The sequence below is a fragment of the Plecotus auritus genome (genome assembly GCF_963455305.1).
Source record: "Plecotus auritus genome assembly, chromosome: 5".
Taxonomy (NCBI): Eukaryota; Metazoa; Chordata; class Mammalia; order Chiroptera; family Vespertilionidae; genus Plecotus; species Plecotus auritus.
Window position 1 is genome coordinate 63,090,829 of NC_137776.1, and position 20,044 is coordinate 63,110,872.

General features: G+C 36.4%; 1 protein-coding gene and 1 pseudogene across 5 annotated transcripts in view; one reads left to right on the top strand and one right to left on the bottom strand.

Annotated features, from left to right (window-relative positions):
* The window catches only part of KCNJ3 (potassium inwardly rectifying channel subfamily J member 3), a 150,710-nt gene that overhangs the window by 62,443 nt on the left and 68,223 nt on the right, over positions 1–20,044 (bottom strand). The window lies entirely within an intron of this gene.
* Positions 14,593–14,951, top strand: LOC308249102 (large ribosomal subunit protein eL34-like; annotated as a pseudogene). The gene has a single exon. The product of its transcript is annotated as a large ribosomal subunit protein eL34-like (transcript).

Below are 20,044 nucleotides of genomic sequence, written 5' to 3' on the forward strand. Positions count from 1 at the left end.
GAACTCATTAATTCTTCATTGAGCTCCTACTAAGTATAAGGTAGGCACAGTTGGAGAAATGAAGTCACAGAAGTACTCTACATTTACATCATTTATCTCTATATGCATTAGATATAGCTATTACTAATAAATTTAACAGTTCAAGCCACTAAAATACATCCAAATGTTGATTTATTTTCCCTTGTAAGATCTATTTTTATCTTACTATGTCATCAGTAGCCAAGAAGCAAGCCATTTAGAAGCAGAGATCTTGCATGCTATTGAATTCTACTATCATTTCAGTAATTAAAATGCACATTACTTAAGTATAAATTTCTACTCTTTATGGCTAATTCTTGCATCTGTACTTTTGTTTCATTGTGTGTTTCTCCTTTTTTTTGCTTTTTAGGCTGGTTTCTTTCTCTAAAATTCAAAGTTCAGGCTTCTCTGGAAAGGTTGTGGATGATGGGTTGATACTAATATATCACTTGCAGTCTTCATATAAATAAGTAAGTGGCTATTGAGTTAGCTTTTGGTTCTTCACCATTAGAGCTCAATCATTTCCTACTGGCTGCCATACAGCCAGTCTCACCCAGCCAGTGTGGCTCAGTGGTTGAGCGTTGACCTATGAACTAGGAGGTCACAGTTTGATTGTCAGGGCACAATCCCCAGAGTAGCGGATCAATGATTCTTTCTCACCATTGATGTTTCTATCACACTCTCCCTCTCTCTTCCTCTCTGAAATCAAATATATATATATTTAAAAGCCAGTCTCCTTTCTCTCTTCAGTTTCCTTTTGTCAACTTTATCTGAAAATTAAATTGGGTCAATTGACTCAGCGTAGCTAAAGTTGAAAAATTCACCAGGTTTATATTATATTAAAATATCTTCTAAGCCTTTGAAAACACATTACTAAAGAATGAACTTCAAAATAAATAAACATTTAAAAAGTTAAAACACTCTCAAAGTCCTATATATTTAAACAGAATGTATCAAACAGTGGGAATGGGGGTGGGTGATTACTGATTCAACTTGCAAGTATCCTATACCAGGCAAATCTACAAAAAGTAGCAGTTTACTGGCAGGAGGGGGCGGGGGGATGTTAAATAAAAATGAAAAAAAAATAGAATTTGACAAAGTGACAGAAAACAGGAAGGTCAGTTACGATTTCACGGGATTGTTGCTGGTTACCTACCTTGTGCTGGGTCAGTAATTTTTGACAGCAGACGAAGTCAACCTGGCTAAACCAAGATATGTACGTGATGCCCATTACAAAGGAAACATTTTTAAAAATAATTTTCTTAAGTTTCACACGCACACACACTCAAAAACCAAGGAACATGATGCAATCACAGGAAAATAGCAAGGCCTATTGCAATTCAATCCACACATTCTCAATGAAAACTGTTTGAAAAGACCCTACTTATACAAAATGTTTATTCATCTGTGTTATGTATAAAGAGGTGTTTCAGGCTGGATTTACTATTTTTATCCATCAGATAAATTTAGCTCATGCCCCAACTGCCTCTTTCCAATTCATGACTTTTTTTTTTTGAGTGTGTGTATGTGAAAATTAGTTGAAGACACTGCTGGAAAAATTCCTTTGGAACATTTAGAAACTGAGTGATGATATGTATGATGCCATGTTAAAATAGAACATTAGAGTATAATTCCACTTTACACAAATTCTTAGTTTTAAATATGTAGGGTTTTTTTCTATTTATTGTCAATATATTGCTAAGAAAATGGAAATGCAAGACAAAAGATAATACACTTTCAATAAACTTGGGGAACATTGCTAAATGTTGAATACTATCATCTTTTTCTTAGATTATCATAATTGAACTATAGTAATTTCTTTTTTACTGACAGTGTAGATATATACTACCGTAGTACCTTGTCTTCAGTGAAACTAAGATATTAATTCAATATAATCAAGGATAAGTTTTTTAAGTACTTAACTATCCTTACTAAATCATACTGTACAGACATGATAATTCAATTAAGAGAATGCTTCCTATATTATGTATAAGACAACTTAAAGAATGGAATGGATGGACCTGTTATACTAAATATTGTGCTTTTAAACTTACCTTGAAATGGCTGAAATATTCAGCTTTAAATGCACTACATTTAATGAGATAGTTTAGCCCTAGCCAGTTTGGCTCAGTGGATAGAGCGAAGGCCTGCAGACTGAAGGATCCCAGGTTCAATTCACATGCCTGGGTTGCAGGCCCGATCCCCAGTAGGGGGCGTGCAGGAGGCAGCCAATCAATGATTCTCTCTCATTATTGATGTTTCTATATCTCTCTCCCTCTCCCTTCCTTCCTGAAATCAATAAAAATAAAGATACTTAATTAAATAGTTTATAAATTACTTCATTATATGTATATCAATATAGTATTGTGCTTATATGTTTTTATCATGACCAATACGGAACAACTACTTTTGTTCAAGCCCCTTTGCCATCTCCAAACTTCCAGGCAGAAAGGGAGGATGAGAAAGAAAACCATAACAGGGGAAGAGCAGAAGCACTAAAAGTCCCTTCTGAATTCCTTTTAAAAATGCTCATGGTCTGCCCAGTTGGCATGGCTCAGTGGTCCAGCATTGACCTAAGAACCAGGAGGTCACAATTCAATTCCCAATGTGCTCAGGTTGTGGGCTTGAGCCCCAGTGTGGGGTGTACAGGAGGCAGCCGATCAATTATTTTCTTACATCATTGATGTTTCTATATGTCTCTCCCTCTCTCTTCCTCTCTGAAATCAATGCTCATAGCCTGAAAAATAAAGATGTTGCTATGAACCACAAAATAAAATAAGAAAAAAAAGCAAGCTCAGTATGTTGGAAGGAATTTTTGCCTGCCTCATAGACAAATCAAGTTTATCTAAACTTTATCTCCCTCCCTCTTAGTATTTTTTCCATCCCCCAAGGTTGCCCTGGTCTAAGTTCTCGTACTTCCAATTGTCTACATAATTACATATGTCCAAATTGTTTAGGAGAGAAGTTCTATAAAATTCCAAATGGCGATATGTTGCATTTCTTTGATTCTAAAATTAATGCTGTTACATAATGACATCTATAAAAATGTTTTTAAAATTTAATTAGCATATTTAATGAAATAGCATTATTTGATTGTTGTTGATGTTAAGTCAAAGATATAAGAAATTGTAACTTCAGTTCTAAATATAAAATAGAAAGCCAGTTAACTATTTTTGTAAATTTGTATAATTGGGGTATAATAAAGATGTAATATATATAAATATTTGATGCAAATGTTAAACTGATGCCTAAGACTACAGATTACTATATTAAAGCACTGAAGTAATGCAAGTGATCAAGAGGTATAAATAAGTGTAGCCTTCTTATCCAAATGCTGTCAAACCAGTCCTGGAAATGAAATGAAGCGGAGTTTACAGGCATAGAAATTAGTTTCTATTTGAGGAAACTAGTTTCTATTTGAGGAAACTAGTTTTACTCTATAAAATCCTTTAAAACATTTGTCCTGGACTAGATTTTTTGTTTTTGTTTTCATTTTGAAAATACTTGTCATTTCAAAAATTATGTGCTGGAAGTAAATTATGATTGGCAAATGATAGTAGGTCTACTTGAAAGTGACTAAAATATTAAAGTATCACTGACTAGTTTTTTTTAATTTAATAAAATAGGAGACCAATATCCATCTGTGGCCAACTTAACATGTCAAAACTACATTTAATGATTTTTTTTCTTTGCAGCTCACCGGGATGCCATAAATGAAATGTGAACTCTTAAGAATGTAGACAATTAAAGAAAAACACTCTTGTGCATTGGTGGTATTAATAGTTGTATAGTAAGTCTATGAATAGCTGAAGACTAATAAATTTGTATCTAAGAAAATCATTCCCTGACAAAGTGTTAAAGAAATAATGTAACATCTCATAATGACTACACAAATATTTTTAGCAGGTATAATTTACATATTAAGACATGTTCTCAAGTATGAATATTAGACATTCAATCACTTTAATAACTCTTCAAAACTTCTAAAAGTGCGGAAAGGAAAAAATGTGCAACCAAAAACGGGATAGGCCTGAATTATTAATATAACAGTGAAATACAGAATATTAGTGATATCCAAGTCAAAAATAAAAGGCATTAATTGAAATGTGACTTCACATGACTCTAGCACGATAGTTCTTGACATGTGGAAGAGGAAGTGAACTTGACAGCACTGTCGTCTGTGCAAAACTGGAAAGTATTCCAAAGGTTAAGTTCATCTCTGGACCATAAAATCTCTCCCCAAACCCTGGGTATCCAATATCCTAACGCTCCCCTAAACTACCTCCAAATTTCTGTTTTGATAATTTCTCTTAAGCCAACCAATTAGCAAAATGGCCCATGGTTCAAAGATATGTCAGAATCAATAACCATCCCTCAAGTACACACTCTTAAATTCATATGCTGGAGCTAATCTCAGCAGTTATCAAAAAAAGCAATCCCAGCCCAGCCAGCGTGGCTCAGTGGTTGAGCATTGACCTATGAACCAGGAGATCACAGTTGGATTCTCAGTCAGGGCATATGCCCAGATTGGCAGTTGGATCCCCAGTGTGAGGCATGAAGGAAGCAGCCGATCAATTTTCTCTCTCATCATTGATGTTTCTATTTCTCTCTCCCTTTCCCTTCATCTCTGAAATCAATAACAATATATATATTTTTTAAAAAGGCAATTCTGTGATGTCATGATTCGGGGAAATACAGTAAAACATTCAAGGAGATGTCTTTAGTGTAAAAATAAAGACTAAATACAGGAGAAGGGCCAAGAGGGATGTAACAGAGGACATCTGTAATTCTGTCAACAATAAAATAAATAAATAATAAAAATTAAAGCAGTTAATATACATTATAAACTAATTTCAATAATTAAAATATGTTGTTCTACCCATATTAAATGTGATATCTTTTAATTGAGGGTCTCTTCTTAGGCCCCATGCTTAATTCAATTAACTGTTTTGTCCCAATGTATTCGCTGGAATTTACCTCCCTATTTCTTAAGGATTTTCACAGATTGATAATAAGGAAAATTTAAACTTGAAATTTAAAATTATATTATTATAATATAACTAGAGGCACAATGCACGAAATTCGTGCCTCACAGCCCTGCCCCCGGCCCACTGGTCATTCCAGAAGGTCGTTCCAGAAGGTCATTCCACCGTCCGGTCTAATTAGCATATTCGCTCTTTATTATATAGGATATTGAGTTAGTAGAAGCATTTTTTAGGGGGAAATCATTATACTTGGTTCAGCTAGAGTGATTAAAAGTTTTCTACACTTTTTTGACACTGAAAATGGTAAAGGCAAAAAAGATTGTCACTGGCATCAGAATCAGGCTTACAAAAAATAACCTCTGCAAACAGAAGTTTAAGGACAATAATTCAAAATCTCAGTTTTCAGTATCTCTGGTTGAGTTTTTAAAATCAAAATTTTATTAGACATGCTTTTACTTGCTGAAGTACATTTCTTTCCCACCAATCAGGGCAAGTAGCAAGGAAAGTAAAAGATTAAGATGATCATAATTCTGTCACAAATCATATTTCAAGAGCAAAACTGTTAATACAGATTTTATATTATTTGTGCTCCAAACTTTCCAATTTACATGATGCATTCTTAAAACCTACTAATTGCATATTAGAATGTTCTTTATTTCAGCAGTATAGAACAAGTGAAAATAATGAACTTTGATAAAGAAATTATTAGCTGTAGTTATCTCAGCTTTTAACTCTTGTCCTCTCTCCCTTTTTCCAATGTACTCTATCCCAAGGAGAACTTAAACGCAAGGAGATGGTGATTATTCAGTACATAAAATAAAATTTAAAAATCCTGCATCTTTGCAAACAATTAAAAAAATATCTGTCTGTTTGGATGTCTCACTAAATTCAAATTTTTATTACAGATGTTTGGTTAATATCAATGTTGGCTTAGGGCCTCATTCAAAACCAGTCCTCTTCCTCAGTATCAATTTATATATTTTCAGCTCTTGAAATACCCAATATTTCATTTCTGTCTCAGTATCTGTTTCTAGCACATGTGAGACTAAATGTCCACAAACTAATGTGATTTCTCTGATTAATTCCAAACCTAAGCCAGAATAATTCAGTATATTACTTCAATGCTTAGTAACAAGTCACCCTTTATGTGAAGCTACCACTAATGTTGAACTTCAAGTTCCTTATCTAGTAAATTGTATAACCCACTTTTGCTAGTATCAATTCTTCCCTAAGGATTAGAGGAGTCAAGCCCCTGATGTCATGTAGGGAGATGGTCCCCTCATCTATCAACATAGTCTAGAACCTAGAGTCAGTCTATTTGCCTTTCGAACAGCGTTTCCTCCTTTTCCAGAACATTCTAACCCCGATGGAAATAGCTGATAGCGACTCTAATAAAGACCATCTGCTTGCTTATTGGCTCAAGGTATAATGAGTTCTACCTTTTGGAACACACTGCCTCCCCACTCCCATGGTTGGGTGTGTCCTATTCTGCCCCCTCACCTTGACCTTTTCAACTATTCCTCCCAAGTAGGTCCAAACTTTCAACTATTCCTCCCAAGTAGGTCCAACTATTCCTCCCAAGTAGGTCCAAACTTTCCTATTCCTTCTCACTGACATTAGTTTTTTACAGTATGACTTCATATTTATAAAGTAATTCCCCAATATTTTTATCTAGTACTTTTATGCTTTCATTTTTAATAACTGAATACTTGATATGCTTGCAATTCATCTCATGCATGTGAGCTACAGATCCAAATTTATTTTACTTTTCAGATATAACTATTTACTTTGCCTAAAAGCATTTATCGAAAAGTCCTGTATTTGTGGGGAGTAAAATCACTAGTTTTTTTATTCTTTTTATTTCATCTTCTCAACAAATTTTTCTTAACAACAACCTTTAAAATTATCTTCTTGAGGCTTACTGTTTATGAGAGAATATTTAATAATTTAACTATCATAATTCTATCACATAAATGAAATTCTATTGGCACCTTCAAAATGAGGGGTTCAGTGTTTTGCCTAAGAGAGCTGCCGTGCAGAAACTAGAGTAGGGGATAACAAAAGCACTTCTGGTAAGGGAGTTAATGAAAATTACAGCATCTTTATGGATCCTTATGATTCCTAACCTCCCTCTATTTCACTCCCTTCTCAATAATCCATACTAAGAACAAAAACAACATTTTAAAAAATAATCAATAATAGCATAAATAAAACAGACAAAAGTCAACTTCCTTAAATCAGAAAATAATCTAATTAGCAATGGCACAAAATGATCAAGATACTATGTGATGATACATCTTTAAAATACTGTAGGCAAGAAAGAAAAACAAAACAAAAAGCTAAAAACTCTATTTCTCAGTTCCTTAAATCTTCCAAATACGTTGCTTTCCATTTTCAAGGGCTGTGCTAGATCAGATTTTAGGAGTAGGAAGATTTCCTCCAACATGAATTCTACTCATCTTTCCAAGAAGTCTCAGCAGCACAAATTCTTAACAAATTAGTATGTGTAATATGTGCACAATATCTGGAACTTCAAAGAGGGTGTTGAGAGAGCAGTGAAATACATAGATATGAACTGAGGGAAGGACATGAAAGAGCTTTTGTGGGTGTTTTTTCTTGTTTTTGTTGTTTGTTTGGTTTCTTTGGTAAATATGCTTAATACTGAGAATTGCATAATGTTGAATTTCCTCTAAATAACATACTTACCTTCTCAGTTAATATGTGAAACTCTTTTGGAAGATATAATCACCTCATTGAAAATTCTTTTATAAAGCTTGAATTTATTACTGAAAATGTCTGCATTAAAACTTATGAATGGATAAATTACACACCAACGAGCAAAGTTTAATAATAGTTGCAGGAATCATTAAGTTTCCCTTTTATGCATATCTGCAGTAGTTCATATAACACAGAATGTTGGGATTGGTATACAGAGGCCAATACAAATGTAAAGAATGCCTCAGCATGCCCTAGCTGGTTTGGCTCAGTGGATAGAGCGTTGGACTGCGGACTGGAAGGTCTCGGGTTCGATTCCCGTCAAGGGCACAAGCTCGGGTTGCCGGCTTGATCCCCAGCAGGGGGCATGCAGGAGGCAGCCGATCAATGATTCTCTCTCATCATTGATGTTTCTATCTCTCTCTCCTTCTTCCTTCCTCTCTGAAATCAATAAATATATATATTTTAAAAAAAAAAGAATGCCTCAGCAGTTAAACAGGATTTAGATTATCAGCTAAAATAAAATTGATTTAATTATAATGGTATTTATGCAATCTATGGCACAATTTAGCAAAAGTTATTGAAAAAGAAAATGCAAAGAGATTTGGAGTTTAATTAATAAAAATGATAATTAAAACCAATTCCAAATAAATTCTTATAAAAGCCTTATTTAGTACAGCCAAGATGTTAATAACCTATGAGTTTAGTAAACCTCTGGTAAATACAATAATAAAGTCTAACATATACTGAAAAAAAAGCTTAGTTTCAGCTTTAACAGACAGCTCCACCAAAACAAAAAAAATGTAAATAAAAATGGATAATTTTAAATAAATTTTCTTCTTTAAGAAACCTATAAAGTGCTCTAAAATCAGCCCCAATTTCTTTGAGAATTGAGCTTCAGCATAATGGCAGGAGAAAACCTGCAACCTATATCAATCTTAAGTTTCTTATCATATATCCTTTTACAAATCATAATGTAGCATGTCATAAATATATGACATACCTCTTAAAATATGTTAATGGGCATATAAGGAACTAGAAATTAGTGTCTAGTAAAAGAAAGTGTCTAGAGTGGAAATGATTAAATTGGCTAAATGCAGAGATTTCCAAGCTCTCTCTCTTCATTGCTTCCTTACTGCTTCCAATCTGGAAAGTAAAGTTTCTTAACCAAAAGAAATATCTACTTGTTCTTTTCATTAAATAGTTAGGTTCAAACAACCTACCAATGTGTTTTCTAAACAATTTGGTAGTCATTTTAAAAACTAAACAAAAATAGTACTTGATTTCATTCTTAAACAACCGCAGTTACTTACTACTGGTATGTGTGCATCTGTTTAATAATACACCATTTTTCAGTTTGAACATCACCAGCCCCATTTTCTGTTACACATTAATTTTTCTTGTAGTAGTTGCTTTTTGTGTCAAAGCAACTGTCAAAAACCTAGCTACACAAAGATATGACATCGTCAAAAGTAACAGAATACAATTTAGTGTTGAAACTGAAACAACTAAAGCTAGTAGTTTGCAGGGATGTTACTGTATTTTCCTTGAAAAGGTATTTAAAATATTCCACAACCTCTGTGAATTTACTGGGCACCTTAGCACATGGTTTGGAAATCACAGAGCTAAAGATTATTTCAATGACAATAACAAGACGTTCTGAGGACTCTAATGATTGCGAAGAATCACTAACTTAAAAATATATTAATCTATATATATAAAAGCCTAAGCGACTGTCTGTCTAATGGTCTGACCATCCTACTGTGACACGCAATGACCCCCAGGGAGCAGACACTCAACACAGGAGCTGCTGAGCTGTGGTGACTTGGCAGCTGCAGTTCTTGGGTGATGCACCCAAACCAGAGAGGAGAGGGCCCAATTCTGGGGTGCATCACCTGAGAACCACCCTCTTGCAATCCAGGACCTCTCAGTGAATGTCAGAGAGCCAGTTTTGGCCCAATCCTTGCAGGCCAGGCCGAGGGACCCCACTGGTGCACGAATCTTTGCACTGGGCCTCTAGCTTTATATAATATAAAATAAACAGAACCAAATCACAGTTCATTAATTTTACAAATGCATATTGAGTGCCAGCTATATGCAAGGCAGTGTGCTAGGCACTAGGATTTTAGTGCAAAACCAGGCAAGGAAAGTCATTTCCTTCTTGGAATTTACATTCTAGCAGAAACAAATAATGCAAAATGTAAAAATAAATATTCATACAGTCATTTTTGTGTGATAAGTGCTGTAAAGGAAACTAATAGACAAATATGATAGGCTGATTGAGAATAGATAAAGGGCGGAAGGAGCCAACTTATTAGGGGATGAGAAAAGTCTTCCTGAAGAAGAACATAACATTTGCAGTAAGCTCTAAAGTAGTGATCCTTAACTGAGGGTGAGTTTGCCCCATGAGACATCTGGCAGAGTTTGGAGACATTTGGGTTGTTATGACTGGGAGGGATTCCACAGGTAAGCCCAGAGGGTAGAAGCCAAGAATGCTGCTAACATCCTACAATGCATAGGACAGCCTCAATGCACCCTCCCCCAACAAAGAATTATCTGACCCAAATGTTAGTGCTGAGACTGATTTAAATAGGTGTGTATGTGGGTGTGTGTTTGAAAGTGAGAGGGCATCAGTGCGCATTCCAGGAAAAGGGAACAGCATGTGCAAAGATCTTCAATAAGACTATGGTGTACCCAAGTGAACCAAGAGAGGGCCACTGTAGATGGAGGCCAGTGCAGACAATTGAAACAATCCTCAAAACTGAAGGGTAAATTAGAAGAAAGGAGATTCTGCCTAAATAATCATCAGGATAAAAGGAAGATGGTTGTTATTTTAATTCAAGCAAACGCCAGCCTATATGAAATTTCAACTTTTGCTTCTGCTGTAAAATGTGACACAGCAGGGAAAGTTGGTGATGTACACAAAGACCCCTATACAGTCATTAAATGACTATATCGTGGCTTGTGTTGGCCACTGAGCAGCTGTGAGATTCTGCAGGTTGGACAAGCATAACTTGATCAAACCAAAAAATCAAAAGCAGAAAAGAGAGAAAGGTATTTTATAGTCAGAGATGTTTTCACCCCTTGGTTTCCATTATAAATAATGACTTTCATTGTTCTTCATATGGATATTTCCTTCAGCCCAGCCTATAACTGAGATAGTTAGAGCATTTTTCATACTTAAGCAAGTCCATGATGCAGTAAGCTGACAATAAACATTGATGTCCCAACCAAGGGCAGAGAGAATAGCTCATTACCTGAGTGATAGCTCTGGATAATTCAGCAGGAACACCTGCACACCAGTTATACCCTAACTTATGAATCATTAGACAGAGGCTATACACTCTTAAAAAATGTCTCCTCATAGCACAACGGAGGGGACAAAAAGAAGGAATGTGGTTTTTGTTAAACACCTAGTTTGTATACACCAAGTTTCAAGCTAAATATTTTCACTTGTTTCTATCTAGACTCAAATGTTCTCACTTTAAGGCAGAGAAAGTGAGTCCGTACAAGAAAAAGTCACTTGTCCAAATCTAGTACTTAAAAACTAAAAGCTACAGCTAGAGTTTGATTCTCACAGTTTCCTAATATACAGCGTGGAGCAAAAGTAGGTTTATAGTTGTTCATATGGAAAGTAATAAAACAATTAATAAATAATGATACAAGAATAAACTGTTTCATGTACTCACTACTGTAAATCTACTTTTGCTCCACCCCATGCAAACTCCTACCATGCCACACTTCCTGAAGTTTGTAGAAACAAACAAACAAGAAACACTAGCTTCTCTCTTCTCTGTAACTGATTCTCCTCCTGTGTTTCAATCCCTTGGTGTTCTCCATAGCAGCTGGGCAGACCCTGAGGTTGGCTGAGCACTTACTTCCTCATCTTCAGCTCTTCCTCTTGTAAGGAAAGTCTATGCCACTCTAGGTCCCAAAATAGGCAACTCATGGCTACAGAAGGTCATGACTACCTCAGATCCTTCAGACTACCAACTACAGAATACATAGCTGAAATGAACACATATTTATGTTGGTCAGAAACCACTTGAAAAGGACAAAAGCACAGGGACACATAGAGGAAATCTAAAGGGGAGTCAAAGATTCCACCTCCTTCTCCAAACTGCACTAGGTTCTAAGCCTTATTAGGCAGCTACAGGAAAGAGACTACATTCATTCTGGTAGCAGAATATGAAACAAATTTTAAAGGTATACTCTAACACATTTAAGCTTTTAATAACTAGGCAAAATTCTCACAAAATCGATTATCAGACATCTGAGTTCCAAAGTTACAAATATAAGTATACGGGGCAGGAGACAGGACAGGTATTTTCATTATGTGACTTTATTTTATCATCACCACAGCTCTGCAAAGCCTTGGAATTGTGCTCATGTTACAGATGAAGAGACTACGACTTGGAGAAATTAAATAACTGGCCTGAGCCAATAATTCATAGCAAAATGGGGAATTATCCGAAATTTCCAGCAGACCACCTGCAAGACACTGTCCCCCCATTCCCTACCCACTCTACCCCATCCCGTACTCACCCCATTCTTTCTCTAAGCCAACTAGCTTAAAGCTTCCAGCCCTCTGAATAAGCAGTGGAAGCTACTTACAGTATGTTCAAGTCAATATCCAAAGTGATGTAATAGCCAGATTTAGAAAGGATCTTATCCAATTTGATTACCAACAGACTTTCTCTTTCTAATATGATTTTCCCTATTGTAAGCCTAGAGAGTGAAGTCCTTCCTCTATTTTCCTCTGAATACTACTTGAGAGTTTATATATAAGACCTTATTTGTTTCTACCAACAACTTCTGGATATAGGAGATATCTTTTCTGACAAAAAAAAAAAAAAAAAAAAGGAAACCAAGTTCCAAAGAGGTGAACTGGCTTTTGCTGGAAGCACTTTTGTAAATAAATGACTATTGGGTCTTCGAATATGTAGTATAGAACTCCTTTAATATAAATGACTGCCTCCCTTATCTTCAACCAACCTTAATTTCTGGTCCACTCTATATGGTCCATTATTTATACACAATTGGTAAAACTGATCCTCTCCCAAATGCCCCTACTCCTAGATGCACCTTTAGTAAATTAACAAACTTTTTTAAATAAATAAAACATTTGCTTTTTGATATATAATATTAAAGACACTTTCTACCTCACACTGAAATAGAACAGAGCCTCACAAAGCTATTTCGTCAGGGCACATATTGGTTTCTAATTTTTGCTGTAATAAATTACCACAAACGTAGTGGCTTAAATCAACACAAATTCATCCTACATGTCTGGAGGTCAGAAGTATAAAACCAAGATATTGGGAGGACTGAGTTTCTTCTAAGGGCTTTTGGGGAGAATACATTGCTTGACTTTTCAAGCCTGTAGAAATTACCTACATTCCTTGGCTTGTGGCCATGTGAATAGAGCCTCTATTTCAATCAGTTACAACTCTTCCTCACCTCCCACTTCCATCTTTCACTTATAAAACCTCATGATGACACTGGGTCCATTTGGATAATCCAGGGTAATCTCTTCATCTCAAAATCTTTAATTTATACCTCAACAGGTTTTTGTTAGGTAAGGTAACATATTCACAGGTTCTGAGGATTATAACATGGGCAACTTTGAGAGGCCATTTTTCTGCCTACCACAAAACTTAAATTCAAAAATGAAAGTATCATAAATAATCACATTTTACATAATCGTCACAGGCTCTGATCAAGTCATTTCAAGAAGTTAAAAGAAATCATCTGATTCACAATGAATGGTAAAAACTTAAAGTATTCCCAATGAAATCTACTACATAACAAAAACTCTTCCACAAATGTTTAAAGCCAAAAACTAAAAGAAAATTCTTATAAAACACATATCTCATAAAAGCTTACACCCAAAATAATCAAAGAATGCCTACAAATCCTATCTAATAAAGAGGGAATATGCTAATTGACCATCACTCCATCACAAAGATGGCTGCACCCACAGCTGAGGCTAAGTTCCCATAAGGATCCTTAACGAGCAATCAGCAGGGACCTGAGGCTATGCTCTCCCCCGCCCCCATGGGGCTTGACAGGGGACCTCAAGGTGCGCTTCCCGTCTTGGTGCTGGGCTAGGGGACCTCAGGCTGCTCCCCCCACCCCAGCGCCAGGCCAGGGGACCTGAGGCTACATCCCCTGCCCAGTGGGGCTTGACAAGGGTGGGACTGGCCGGGTCTGGATCTAGCCCAATTGTGGGGGGGGGGGGGGCGGCCGGGTCTGGGTCTCACTCGATTTTGAGGCGCATGTGGGTGGGTGGGGCCTTGACTCTGGGTCCCATGGTGCACCCCAGACTCTGACAGGAGAAAGGTTTTCACATACATTTTACTAATTTTCTTTCATTTCTGACACTTCTATTATAGAGAAAGGGCAAATAGCAATATTAAATTATTTCCTCTAATTAATCCCCTTTTAATGTGCACGAATTTCATGCACCAGGCCACTGGTCAATAAATAATAGGTACTCGAATAGGAAATCAAGTAACTAATAATATTATGAGAAAAGGTTAAATCTGCCTAGAATCAGGAAAATATAAATTAAAATAATGACAGTGACAGTTCTAAGTAACTAGACTGGCCAAAAATGTAAGAGTCTAATTACACTGAGTATAATTTAGGATACGGTTTTTATAGAGTTCAAGAATATAGTTGGTAAGAGTACAAACTGAAGTAGTGCTTTGGAGAGGAATTTGGCAATGTGTTACAGTTCATAGAAAATCTGTCACTATGCATTCTCTACCATCTAGCTTTACTTCTAACAGTTCTGTAGTCTTGCAAAACCCTATCTTATCTAAAGAAATTTCTACCTTTTCCTCTTCTGGGGACAGTGATTCAGGCATTCACCATGGTGCAGCATATGACATACTGTCAGAGGCTCTCCTGCAACACAATCTCTAACAAAGCTAGGCTGTCCTGAACCCCTGGTAATAGAATTGGTTACCTTTATACCAAGAAGGTTGGGAAAGCAACAAAATCTGCATGTGGCATGTGCCCAGGCCGACTTCCTGGAGTTCGTGCTGTGAGACCTAAAGTTCTAATGAGGTTGTCTAAAACGAAAAGAAACATGTCGGCAGGCCCTATGGTAGATCCATGTGTGCAAAATGTGACTGTAACAGGATCAAGAGTGCTTTCTTTATTGGGGAGCAGAAAATCATTGTGAAAATATTGAAGGCACAAGCATAGAGTCAGAAAGCTAAATAAGATTTTAAAAGAAGCTTTTTTGAGTAACAAAAGCAATTAAAAAGCAGAGAGAGAGAGGAGCTTCTAAAATGCTATTCAGTTCAGCAAGGGCTTATCGTACTTACAATTGGAAACAAACAATCTATTAGTAAAATACTAAGGAATGAATATACAATGAAAGACTTTAGAGCTGTTAAATGCATGAGTAAAATCTCACTTTTCAAAACATACAATAAAGTTAATTATAAAAACAAATTGAAAATTATATAATTTACCTACATTTTTAAAAGAAAAAAATCAACATTCATTTTTATGAATGCATACAATACAAATCCTATATAATAGAAGACTAATATGCTATGTGTCCAGTCATCCAGTTGGCTGTTCAACCAATCAAAGTATAATATGCTAATGATATGCGAAGGCCACTCAACTGCTCTCTATGACGTGCACTGACCTTCAGTGGACAGTCCACTGGTGGACCAATCACTATGGCATGCATTGACCACAGGGGGCAGATGCTCCGATCGGTAGGTTAACTTGCTGCTGGGGTCTGGCCGATTGGGACTGAGTGAGACATGCCAGTCATGCCCTGGAGTCCTCCCACAGTCCCTCCGCAGCTGGCCAACATTCCACGTCCCTCCCGGCACTGATCTTGCACTGGTGGGGTCCCTCAGCCTGGCCTGCACCCTCCTGCAACCTGGGACCCCTCGGGTGATGTCAGAAAGCCAGTTTCGGCCTAATTGCAGAACGACTGGTCACTATGACATGCACTGACCGCCAGGGGGCAGACTCTCAATGCAGAAACTACCTCCTGGTGGTCAGTGCGCTCCCACAGGGGGAATGCCACTCAGTCAGAAGCCAGGCTCATGGCTGGCGAGCACAGTGGCGGTGGCGGGAGCCTCTCCCACCTCCACAGCAGACTCTCCTATCTCGTGCCAGCGCTAAGGATGTCCAACTGATGTCTTAGGCAGGCAGCAGGCCTAAGCCATCAGTTGGACATCCCCCGAGGGCTCCCAGACTGCAAGAGGATGCAGGCCAGGCTGACAGATGCCCTCCCCCCACCCACCAAGTGCATGATTTTGTGCACCAGGCCTCTAGTATGAAAATAAAAACTGTGCAAGGTATTAATACATGTCATTTCAGAATAAAAAATGTCCTTGGGGGAGGGAAAAAGTGAAAAGAAAATTAGTTAGATCTTAGTGATTTGTGTTTTTAAAACACAAAATCTGAAATGAATATTCCCAAATATAAACAACTCTTAAATTTTGCAAAATGGGTACACAAATGTTTCTGCTTACCCAGATGTTTGAAATATTTTGTAAATAAAATTAAATTGCATTAAAACCCAAACAAAGAAGGCCTTTTAGTTATATTGCAGAAAGAACCAACTAAAAGTGCAAATAAGTAAGCTTCTAGAACTGCACTAATATAAAAAGTGCAACTTCCTTCTGGTGTGTCTGAGATAATCCTCAGTCCAAACACTAGACTGAGATGTCCATTCAACTGTACAAAGTACTAAGAATTGACATTACCCAGCATTGTGAGTTTGTTCCAAGGTTCAGTTCAATTCCACATAAACCTGTACTTTACAGCTGTGAGATGCATTCTGGGTTGGCTACAGACATGAACATTACAAAAGGGCATTTCATGGAAGGATTAGAAGCACCATCTGTTCATGAGTCAGCAAAACCAGAAAATTTCCATCATCCATTAGAATCCTTTGCTTATGAAACTTGTTTTAATGTTGTCAGAGGTTTCTAGGGCAAACCCAGAAGTCCAATCAACAGTAGAAGCTGCAAACTTGAAATCACTAAGCATAATGCCCTTAAAGGAAAAGCTAAAAAAAAGAGCTGTTAAGACAAATACTTGAAAAGCACCCAATTTCTTTAAATTGGACCCCCGTGTAATTAAACTGTCCTCCAGTATATTTTTTTTTATTTAATCCAAAAAAGGGATCAGTATTTGTTTCAGGTTAAAAAATAAGCTTTCTCCCTTACCACATTCTATCTTTTGTCCAAGGTTGCAATTCACCCAGAGACATTGAACATTAGTATGCAAATGTACCTGGTTTAGGCACAGCTCTTACATTACGACCTTGTGTACTTTACGTTTTTACTTTGCATAGAATTGCATTTAATCTGCCACTTCTCTGGAAGTCCATCATTGGTATAATTTCTGTGTCATTTTCATCACATTAAAAACAATTCTTGTTCTGGAATTCTGAGGAAATTCTACCCAAAGCTCAGCAGATGCACTCAGCCTAAACATAAAAAATAATTGTCAAGAGATTAAGAAACCTTACATAGTCAATGTTCAATAAGATTTAAAATTAATCTTACTTAAATTGAAACAGTCAGTATTCCCCTAATTTTAAGGGCAGAATTTCTAAAGATGCCATCAAAATCAAAGATTAAAATTAAGCTTACAAACAGAGTGAAGTACCTGAATCATTTTTCTTCTTCACACTATATAATAAGATGTCATGTGGAGGGAAAATAAGCCAAATGTGCACATTCCTAAATCTGGGAGATATAGAGAAGAATATAGGAGGGGAAAATGTAAGAGTTTACTTGGTTGAGTGAGAATTGTATTTTAAGCTCCATTCCTACTTTTGATAGTCTAGAAGCACTATTTCTGATAAGGGAAACAGCCTGAAGCAGCTACTGCAATACTAAACCCTCCTCCCTCAAATATTCACTTACTATACTTCTTACAAATACAAAATCAGCAGCTTTCCTTAGTTGCTCATCTAGGAAGAAGCAAGAGAGAGAGAAAGAGAAAGAGAGAGGGAGAGAGAGAGAGAGAGAGAGAGAGAGAGAGAGAGAGAGAGAAATAGAAAGTACATTCTGATGCTTTCAAATGTCTTATTTTATAATATGTCATCTATTAATGTGTTATATTTCACTATGAAAAACCCACAGTTGCTGTGAAAATACTTATATAATGCTTTGATGTTTAGAAGTACCTTTTAAATTCATTATTAATGTATTTCTAATGGCCTGTGAAGTAACTGTCATTATTTTTATTTAACTTGGAAGGATACAGAGGCCTAGAGATGTTGTGTCATTTTTCCAAGATCATATAGTTCCCCAGAGTAGATCAGAGTCAAAATCCTCTCACATATATCTTGTGTTCTTACTACTATAAATTTCTTGGATATTAAAATACACAAATTTACTTTTGTCCTAAATTTTAAAGTAAACTGAAAAGAATGAGCTTTGTTCACTTATAGCACATAGCACATTTAATTAAAGTTCCACTATGACTATAGAAGTACTTATAGCACCAGTATTATAGAACTCTAATATATAAATTTCCAATATATTAAAAAATGTGATTTTTTTAATATTCACTGAATTATCAAGCAGGAGTTATAATTAGGCTAGAGGATATTAGTGCTTAAATACATAAAATGGTGATGTTTTAAAAATAAAATAACACATAAAATGGTTAAGATAGAACTTTGCATATAGAAAGTTATTAATATACTATATGACAATTGCTACAATCATCATCATTATTACTTATATACATAGGTGATAGCTAACTCTCTTTGGTACTGGTATTAATTCCTACTGTATGTATACAAAGTGAAAAATGAACAAAAGGTATAGTATAGGTAGCATCTCTATCTAAACATGAATTCTATATAAAAATATAAACCTGCGCCGAAACCGGTTTGGCTCAGTGGATAGAGCGTCCGCCTGCGGACTGAAAGGTCCCGGGTTCGATTCCGGTCAAGGGCATGTACCTTGGTTGCAGGAACATCCTCAGTGGGAGGTGTGCAGGAGGCAGCTGATCGATGTTTCTCTCTCATCGATGTTTCTGGCTCTCTGTCCCTCTCCTTTCCTCTCTGTGAAATATCAATAAAATATATTTTTAAAAAAATTATATAAACCTGCCTGAAAATCTAGGAACTATAATGTAAAAATGCTGCAGACCATCAGAATAAAAGTGAAAAGAAATGTTCTTAAAGTGACATCTTTTGGGGCAAATGGTATGGAAGGACAATAGTATATTTAAAACACAGAAGAATTAGGGTGATGCTGGCCTCATAGGAAGAGTTTAGAAGTGTTCCTTCCTCTTGAATTTTTTGGAATAGTTTGAGGAATAGGGGTGTTAGTTCTTCTTTGAATATTTGGTAAAACTCTCTTGTGACACTTTCCAGACCAGGGCTTTTGTTTACTGGGAGGTTTTGGGGAGTTTTTTTGTTTGTTTTATTTTGTTTTGTTACTGCTTCAACTTCATCAGTAGTTATCAGCCTCTTCAGGTTTTCTGATTCTTCTTGATTGAATTTCGGAAGGTTGTATTTTGCTAGGCCAATAACTACTGATGAAATTGAAGCAGTAAACCCAATGATTCCCTGAGATGCGTACCAACCAAGTTGCAAGCCCACCCAAGCTGTTTCCAGTGGCTTTCCATTCAAATGGTCTGTCTTGGCTTATGATTGATTAGGACTTTACCAAAATCTCTCAGACAAATGGCATCTGCGATATAACCCTTACTAAGTGGCTCCAGGCTCAGCACTAGCAGTAGTTGGCCTTGGTTTACAGCTTGACCTTTCCTGGGCATCTCCAAACCCAGCACAAGTAGCAGCTATCTGCAGATTGCTTTGTAATATCAGCCCATTTTAATCAGCACCATGCCATGTTGTTTCAAAATGGCTTTATGCTGCTATTAGTCAACATTACTAAATTCATTTATGGAGGAGTATAATTGCTTTAACCTGCATTGAAACCAATGGGGAGATGGTCATATTGTTGTCCTTTGACCTCATAATTATAGTTTTAGCAGTTCATGACAAATAAATATTTCAACAGTTCAAAAAGGCTTGCTAAAAAAAAAATGGTCATTACATTATAATTCATTAGACAAAATTTGTGTCCAGTAAGAGAGCATTTAGGGTCATCATCTGAGGTCAATAACAATATCAAACAAATAAGATTGCTCTCTTAGGAAAATAACTGGTACATTTTCTTTTTTTGGCCTCACACGATCTCCCTCCTATATCTGCCTGCCCTATTTCCTCTTTTTATGACATAAGTCATGGAGGAGCAGGGTCCATCCATGATCTCATGTTTAACTTACTCACCCCTTTAAAGACCCTATAT